The sequence below is a fragment of the Mastomys coucha genome, chromosome X, assembly GCF_008632895.1.
Source record: "Mastomys coucha isolate ucsf_1 chromosome X, UCSF_Mcou_1, whole genome shotgun sequence".
Lineage (NCBI taxonomy): Eukaryota > Metazoa > Chordata > Mammalia > Rodentia > Muridae > Mastomys > Mastomys coucha.
The window spans coordinates 72,960,656-72,970,405 of record NC_045030.1 but is presented as its reverse complement, the minus strand read 5'-3'; the positions used below and the strand labels follow the sequence as shown (position 1 = coordinate 72,970,405).

At 40.7% G+C, this 9,750-nt stretch overlaps 1 pseudogene; it reads right to left on the bottom strand.

The window, feature by feature from the left end:
• Positions 1 to 2,169: 2,169 nt before the first annotated feature.
• The window catches only part of LOC116103919, an 84,953-nt pseudogene continuing 77,372 nt past the window's right edge, over positions 2,170 to 9,750 (bottom strand).

Below are 9,750 nucleotides of genomic sequence, written 5' to 3'. Positions count from 1 at the left end.
TTACAGATGGCTTGTCCCTATGCCAGCCTGCCCACACCACTCCCAGACAAAGAACAAAGAATCTGTGACAGACCCCAGCTAGCCTGAAATTTTTCCCTCTCTGGTATTTCTTATGTTGAAGAAACACAAGATCCTAGAAGAGGTCATCACAGAAGCTTCAGCTGAGCAACTATGGAAGGGTAGGAAGACCCTGGAAACCTCTTCCTTCCTTCTCTGTGGGGCCAGCCAGTCCTAGATTCCTTACATCTTTTCATTCTCCTGAACTGTGTTCTTTTCTTGGGGATAGAATTAGAACCAGAGCATTAGATTCATGCTCCATGAGACTGCTTCATGGCTTCCTGTTTGAGTATATGGAACAAAACAAACTCAAGACCCATACTGCTGGAATTTCAATAGTTAATTTGATCTCTTCATATAACTGTGGGTAATAACAGGGGAAACTTAATGAACAGTCTTTAGCCTTCTCTAGACTGTGTTCTCTATAGGACTTAAAAAACAAACATATGATCGTGACTACCCAGCCTTGAAAGTGGAGCTTTCATGGGCCATCAAAGAAGCTTCTTTTTGCTACAAATTGAGACTATTACAGAGATTCACAACTGTTCAAAATGCAGAGCATAAGTGTTGACAGGATGCCAACCCCAACTGATACTTCTAGAACTCTATCACTACACCTATAACTTTAGGATAATTGTAAGTTAGGTGGAAAGAGTGTAAGACCAGGAAGCCCACTAAGAGATAGTATCTTCTAGACATTAACAAGGAACATGGTCACATAAACAAGTCTTGCATCATGACCACACCAGTTGATACTGCAGTGTGGATAGGGGAAATCTCCCAAGGTCCTACCCCTAGATAAAGAACTTAAGGCAATTAATAGCTGCTAAGAAAAAGAGAACCATTTTTTCCAATGGGACAAGTCCCCATAGGTTATCCAGTCCCAAGTGTTTGTCCCACTGTGAACAGACACCCACACCCACACCCACCCACCCACACACCCCCCCCACACACACTAGGGAGTCAAGAACAAGGAGCAAGGAGGAATATGGGATGAGTTGAGTGGGGAAAGAAAAGGGTGGGGAATAATGGCAATAATGGCAATACAGTACTCAAGTAAAAAATTTTTCCAAAAATATAAAATATTTAACTTAAAGATAATGTATTAGTTATGTGTTCATTGTGTCGAGCCCAGTATGCTTTCCTATGGATTCTGTCATGTCAGATTTTCTACTTAGAACCCTAGCTTCTTAAGAGCCTCTTCAGAACAGCATCAAGGTTGACATTTGTATGCTTCTGACAGTGGATTTCAAGATTTGAAAGTGTGGCTGAAGGTCGAGGGGACTGGAAGAGGATAGAGGACCATGTACCTTGTCTTGGACTCTGGTAAGAAGGGACAGTGGTGCCCCTAGAAAAACTCTTTACTCCATATTTGGACAGTCTCTTCAAATTTACTTGTTGAATTGCTATTCACCTAGCCCATCCTTTCTACAACCTGACAATGAAATGCAAAGGTAAGCAAGATATTTACTGCCCTGCTTCATGGAGCTGACTGCATTAGGGAAACTGAGCTTATAAGTTTGTAAGTGATTGTAAGTAATTCAAATAGCCAATTTTATTACAGGTTACAGAGATGAAAGTTCCAAAGACCAATTTTAATGTTGTCTTATTCTATTTAGGATACTCTAACAGAAACCATAGACAAGGTGCTTCCAAACAACAGAAATGTATTAATCAGTTACGGAGGCCAGATAGTCCAGATGAGACTTCTATTATAGTACAATTCTGATAAAAGTCTCTTTTGGGTTATATACTGCCAAGTTCTCATTATGTTCTTATGCAATATAAGAGGCACAGGAGTACCCTGAGACACTGTTTATAAGGGCACTAGTACCATTCATTAGAGTTTCACTATCTTGACTTAATAACTTGCTTTGTGGTACCTGCTCCTGGTGCTTGAGGGCTAAGATTTCAACAGACGATTTTTCTACTTATTTAGTTTTTATTCTAATCATAAACATAACTTTGCAATCCAGCTAGACTTGGATGGGAATGAATAAAATATGGAATCCAAAGAACTTTAATGAGAGCAGAGATTACAGGGTATTGTGAGCAAATGGGTTGAGGTGCTCTCCTGACCTACAGAATGAATGGCCTGCAAGTCAAATGAAATTAGAGTTGTTCATAGTCGGAAATGGTGATCTTCCTGCTGGTCTTGCCATTCCTGAACCCAAACTGCTCCATGGCTTCCATAATGCTCATGCCTTCTTTCACCTTCCCAGAGACCACATGCTTGCCATCCAGCCATTCAGTCTTGGCAGTGCAGACAAAAACCTGGCAACTGTTTGTATTTGGTCCAACACTTGCCATGGACAAGATGCCAGGACCTGTATGCTCCAGGGTGAAGTTCTCTCCATAGATAGAGCTGCCACCAGTGCCTTTTCAGTGTGTGATGTCACCACCCTGGCACACAAATTCTGGAATAATTTTGTCAAAGGAGGAACCCTTATATCCAAACCCTATGACTCCAGTGCTCAGAACATGAACATTTTCTGCTGTCTTTGAAACTTTGCCTGAAAACAGCTCAAAGGAGATGCAGCCCAAGAGCTCACCATTGTCGAAGAAAACTGGGGATGACCATGGCTGCAGCAAGCAGCAACAGGCAACAGCAGAGTCTGCAAAGCCTCAAAGCCTCACCAGATCTATTTTAAGAGGACATAAGCATTTAGGGACTGGCAGAAGCTAAGCCAATCTTTCATATAATTATGACACATATTTTTATGCATAAAAGAAGCTTCTAATTGCAGAAACTAAAATGAAAACAAGAAGCAAAAGTAACATGAAAGTGTGTAAAGGACTATTTCAAGTGACTTTAAAATAGTAATTTGTCTAAGCACCCTTAGTTGGTTTTATCATAAGGAGAAAAGAACTACAAAAATTGTTGAAATGTTTTCAGTAAATCATATTGTTTATAGAATGTTGAGTGTGTTAGTCTGAGACTGTCATGTGTGTGTAGTGGGATAAATCAGCTCATGGGCCAATTTTACTTAATTAAGGAGACTAAATTCAAAAGCCTGTAAGCCTAAATTTGAGTAGAAAGTAAAATGATTTGATAAGTTATTTTTTAAAAAATACCCCCTATTCCATCTCAGAAAGTCCTAGGAAAAGTAGCAAAACCATCGGCATATGATTACATGTGATGACAAGATATTGATTTCTAAACAAAATTGTTGAAGGAACCCCTGAAGAGGTCAATTCCAGAATCCAAGCAGGAAATATTCCAGATAACTTAGGAACTTTTTCTCTTACTAGAAAGCAAGGAAACTGTTCAGAGCTACCAGGGCCATTGCAAAAGTCTCAGGAGGTTACCTTTGTAAGCCTTAATAGGTCAAAGATATGAAACAGAGTAACAACCAGAAAAGTTAAAGTATTGGAAACATCAGATATATTTAAAACTGTGACTCCCTCATGATACTACTTAGGGAATAATATCCCTATTTCACACACACACACACACACACACACACGCATATGCATGCTCACACACACAGGCATGCACACATGCATGCACGTACTCATGCAAGCACACACACATCATTGGTCCTCCTATTTGAAAAATGGTGGGCTAGTGAGATGCCTCAGTGGGTAAGAGCACTGTCTGCTCTTCCGAAGGTCATGAGTTCTAATCCCAGCAACCACATGGTGGCTCACAACCACCCACAATGAAATCGGATGCCCTCTTTTGGTGCATCTGAAGACATCTACAATGCACTCATTTGTAATAATAAATAAATCTTTTAAAAAAAAGGTAAAAAACCAATTTCTTTTAAAACTGGTAAACAAAAGGAAAGAAGGGGGCTGATTATGATCATTCACCTGTAATTCCAGCAGTTGGAATAACAATTTCCAGGATGCCCTGGGCACTATAGTGGGATTTTTGCCTCATTAAAACCAGGGGTGAGGTTAAGATCAGTGGTTTATCAATTGATTAGTGCATCCAAGACCCCAAGTTTTATCTCTACTACTGCAAATAAAAGGAAGGAATGAAGTATTTTATGTTATATTCATCTATAGACTGTACCTTGGGGCCACCAAATAGTTGGTGGTGGCAGATTTCTTTGTATGGAAATGCTTCTTGCTAATAACAAGAAAAATCAGAGAGGTAGGATATCACAATTGTATAATTTCAATGGAATAATAAATCATTATATAGATCAGTAACCTTATTCCTCCCTTGCTTTAGCTATATTTGTTTCTGTGCATTAGTTAGGGTTCTTCAGAAAGACAGACCCAATATGGTCCATATATTGTGTACATATAAGATTTTATGTCTGAATTATTGTCTAGCAAAAGAAACAAACACACACACACACACACACAGAGAGAGAGAGAGACAGAGAGAGAGAGACAGAGAGAGAGACAGAGAGAGAGAGAGAGAGAAACAGAGAGAGAGAGAAACAGAGAGAAAGAGACAAACAGGGAGAGAGACAGAGACAGATAAACAGGCAAACAGACAGGCAGACAGAGAGGAATACATAACGATTTAAGACATTGGACTTATTGCTGTGATGTGAATCTTGTATGTCCCTCATATGCAGAAAGCTTTGCCCCTGTTAGCTTCCCTGTTTTGTGGGGCTGTGGAAACTTTAGGAAGTAGGGCTAAGCTAAGAAAGTAGGGCGAGTAGGGATATGCCATTAAAGGTTATCCCAGCCTCTCTGCTCTCTGTTGTCTATGATGTGAGCAGCTTCTATTCTCACTTCTGCTGCCACTGGCCCAGAAACATGGATCCAGGTGACTATGGACTGAATCCTCTGAAAGTATGAGCACAAATCTTTATTTCCCTCTCTTATTTCTGTTGGATATTTGGTCATAGAAACAAAAATCTAATTAATAGTACACAATCACATAAGCAGAGTCTCACAATATGCTGTCTGTAAGGAGGAGAACCAAGAAAAGCCAATAGTGAACTTTTAAAGTTTTGAAAGCCAGAGGGTGATGAGCTGAGATTTCAAGTTGTGATCTGAATACCTGAGAAGCAGGAAAGCTGGGGCAAAGGATTATACCAACTCAAGCAATCAGGCAGAGAAAAGTAAACATGTCTACTTGACCATGGGATGCCTTCTGATACTCATTCAGCCTATCAAGCCCAATAACTAATGCTCCCAGACCCTCCACCCCAAAGAACAGGGAGAGAGAGAGAGAGAGAGAGAGAGAGAGAGAGAGAGAGAGAGAGAGAGAGAGAGAGAGAGAGAGAGAGAGAGAGAGAGAGAGAGAGAGAGAGAGAGAGAGAGAGAGAGAGACAGACAGAGAGACAGAGACAGAGAGACAGAGAGACAGAGACAGAGACAGAGACAGAGACAGACAGAGACAGACAGAGAGACACAGAGAGAGATTATCCAGACAAGATAGATATCTGGACAATCATGATTGGCATGTTGTGGGGCCAGTGAGAAACCTCAGCAGGTAAAGGCACTGAACATGAAACCTGATGACCCAAGCTCAATCTCTATGACTGAAATGATAGACGAAGAAAAATTACTCCCACAAACTGTCCTCTGGCTTCCACATACATGCCATCACGTACCATGTGCACAAACACACATAAAATAGAAGGAATGAAATTGTTAAAGCTTGTCTTTTGCTTGCATGTGTCTGTGGTGTTTTGTGTGTTTCTGTGTGTGCACATCTGTATTGTGCATATATGTGCAGAGGCCACAGGTTGACATTGGATATCTTCCTCAATTACTGTCCACCTTACATTTTTAAGGCACAGTCTTTTATGAACCTGGGGCTCACTGATTTAAGTATACTGACTCTCTAGTATGCTCCAGGGATCTGCCTGTTTCTGCCTCCTTGGTGCTGTGGTTTTGAACATGTGCTACCACACCTGGCTTTTTATGTGGGGGCTGGAGTTTTAAACTCAGGTCCTCATGCTTGCATGGCAAACAGTTTACTGACTGATCCATCTCTCAAGCTTCAAAATTGGCCTTTTCAATCAGTATTATTCTCTGTGGATGAATGCAAATTACGTGTCCCAGTAATTTGCTTCATTTTGTTGCTTCATAGTCATTCACGACATTTTTATAACACTGATTGCTTAACCCATTGTTCATTCTCACTGAAGATTACCTTGGCTGATTTCAGAATTTGGGCCATTACAAATGAAGTTCCTGTGAACATTCATGAGTAGATCTTTCAGTAAACGGATGTTTTGTCTCTTTAAGATAAATATCCAGGATTGTAATTGTTCAGTTGGATTTTTTTTGTATATATAAACTGCATATGTTTTTCTATATTATTAATTTTTAAGTTAGAGTTAAAGTAACCAACATTATGATATTATCATACATATTATATTGTTGTACTTTGTTTATATCCAGGCCTCATTTCCTCCCCTATCCTTCTACCCTTTCCTTCCCTTCCCACAAATAGACCTCCTGCTTTCTTGTCATATATATTATATGTTTATGTGGAAATGTATTTCACAGGAAAGAAAATATCTTTTCTTTTGGGCCATTTCTTCCCATCAAACGTGTGTGTGTCCATACTGTTTTCATCTGCATCCTGTGTTTGTTATTCCTCTGTTGATAGGTTGATAAGTGAGTGATTCCATAACTTATCTACTGTGTGTAGTGCTGCAATAGGAATGCATGTGCAATTATCTGTGTGGCATATTGAATTAAGTTCCTTTGGGTTATATGCCGAGCAGTGGGGTGGTTGAACTGGGTGTGGTGGTATCATAGTGTCAATTGTCAACTTGGTACAGCTGGGAAAAGGCTTCAAATCAGGAACTGCCTCCATCAGATTGGCCTATAGGCATGTCTGTGGGGAATTTTCTTGATTGCTAATTGATATAGGAATGCTCAACATACTGTAGAAGATACCAACTCTAGGTAGGTGAACCTGACCACCATGTAATATGTATGTGTATGTGCATAGGGTCTGATCCATCTATCTATCTATCTATCTATCTATCTATCTATCTATCTATCTATCTATCTATCTATCTCTTTATCTATCTGTCTTTCTATCACTTCTTGCCTTCAGGTTCCTATCTTGAGCTCCTGTACTGGATGCCCTGGATGGTGGAGTAAGTGTAAGTCAGGTAAGTCCCTTTAAATGCCAGTTGCTTTTGGTCATGATGTTTATCACAACAACAGAGAGGCCAACTGATCTTCTACCTTGTTTTCTTTAGGGAGCTTTTACATCAGTTTCTATCCAACTACATCAATTTCACAAGCAATTGCTACTTTCACTGTCCAGTTTCTCCATATCCTTGCCAAGTTTAAGTGTTGTTTCTTTTCTTTTCTTTAAAAAAAAAATCCAATCATTATGATAGGTGAGTAATAATATCCCATTATGGCTAAATATTTTGATGGCTAATAATTTATAGTTTTACATTTTATTCCATCATTTACTTAAAATTAATTCCTATAAAACCTTTAGATTTTAGTGGGATTGCTCTATGTATGATATGTATTCACTAATCAGTGGATATTAGCCAAAAAAGCACAGAATACCCAGGACACAATCCACAGAACTCAAAAAGGTTAACAAGCCAAAGAGGCCAAGTAAAGATGCTTCAATCCCACTTGGGAGGGAGAAGAAAAGAGAGGCCAGAGGGAGGGAGGGAACTGGGTGGGAGAGGGGACAGGGAAAGGAAGAGGGACCATGGTCAGGTATTGGAGAGGAACAGGACTGAAGCCCTGAGGGCCAGCAGAAAGAATGGAAACAGGCAACCTCAGGAAGTGGGAGGAGCGGGGACCCTCCAGAATGTACCAGAGACCTGGGACATGAGAGAATCTCATGACTCAAAGGAAGGGACCTTAGATGAAATGCCCAACAGTGGGGAGAGGGAACTTGTAGAGTCCACCTCCAGAAGAAAGGTAAGGCATGAAGTGGAGGGGTGGGGTTTCCATCCCACAGTCAAAAACTCTAACCTAGAATTGTTCTGTCTAAAATAACAGCAGAGATGAAAATGGATAAGAGACTGAGGGAAAGGAGGTCCAGGGACAGACCCAAATTGGGACCCATCTCAATGGGAGGCTCCAAGGCCTGACACTATTACTGATGCTTTGTTGTGCTTGCAAACAGGAGCCTAGCATTGCTTTCCTCTGAGAGCCCCCAAAACAGCTGACTGAGACAGATGCAGATACTTACACCCAACCAATGACAAATGGATGGAGCTAGAAAATATCCTGAGTGAGGTAACCCAGATGCAAAAGGACATGCATGACAGGATCCTAGCATGGCTGTCTTCTGAGAAGGACCTACCAGCAGCTGACCAACCATTGGACTGAAGTCGGGGACCCCTATGGTTGAATTAGGGGAAAGATTGAAGAAGTTGAAAGGAAGGGTAAGCCCATAGAAAGACCAGCAGTCTCAACTAATTTGTACCTCTGGGAGCTCCCAGAGACTGAGCTACCAATCTGGCAGCATACAAAGGCTGGTCCGAGGCCCGTAGCTCATATATAGCAGAGGACTGCCTGGTCTGGCCTCAGTGAGAGAAGATGTGCCTAATCCTGGAGAGACTTGAGGCTCCAGGGAAGGGGCATGCCTGGTGGGGAGCATTAACTGGGAACACCGTCTCAGAGGCAAGGGGAAGGAGAAATGGGAGGAGGAACTGTCGATGGGGAGACTAAGAAGGGGGGGCAATAGTTGAAATTTAAGTAAATAAAATAATTGAGAGAGAGAGAGAGAGAGAGAGAGAGAGATCACATACCATAGCTAGAATTGAACTTTCAGTTTCTCAACCTTAACTTTCCAAGTGTCAGAATTCTAAACATGTGTCACCATATTTAACAGTTATTGTAACTCATTCGTAAAACACAGATCATTGAGAATCTGAAGTTGGGGAGAAGTGATGTAAAATGCTTCCAAACACATATGACATGGTGACTGAATCATAGGCACAGAGCAGCTACAGACACCTACATGTACAAGACTGACCCTTCACTGTTCAGTCTGGGACTGAGAATGCAGCCCCGGTTCTTATCCATTCCTGGGGAGCTACTGATGAGTAATGGTTGTTACAAGAGAGGGTGTCTTCTTTTAACAACTGGGGAACAAGCTAGAAAGAAGAGGGTTGTCAGGAAAGTGATTATAGAATGTGGGGTTTAATATAACTAAATGGAGCACACTTGAAAAACTCACAAAATGACAGAAAAAAATAAACATGTAGAAATGGTAAATGCTAATGGAATAAAGTTTAGATATCTGTACAAAATGATACATGTTCTCTTCAATAAATGCTTGTTCAAAATGCAAAAAATAAAACCCTTTAGATTTCTATCAATATTAATTTCCTGCAGCACCTTTTATTGAAAGGGCTTTCTTTCATACGTTTGGTTACTTTGTATTTTTGTCAAACTCTTGGTACTGTTGTTTCTGAGCTCATGGTGTCTTAAATCTCTTACTGGTGTCTTGATAAAAAGTGCGTTAAAAGTGCATATCCATTCAATGAGAATTCAAAACTTTTTCTTGACGTTTCATTAAGTGGGGCATGGCCATGTCTTCTGGTTTCATTCTGTTGCTATGATAAATGCCATAACCAAAAGCAACTTGGAAAGGTAAAGGTTTATTTCTCCATGTGTCAGCAGTCACACTCTGTCTATGAGAGAAGCTGGACAGGAACTAAAGCAGAAAATAGAAACCATGAAAGGATGCTGCTTATTTGCTTGTACCCTGCTTCCTTCCTCCCTTCCTTCCTCCCTTGCTTCCTTCCTTCCTCCCTTCCTTCCTCCCTTCCTCCC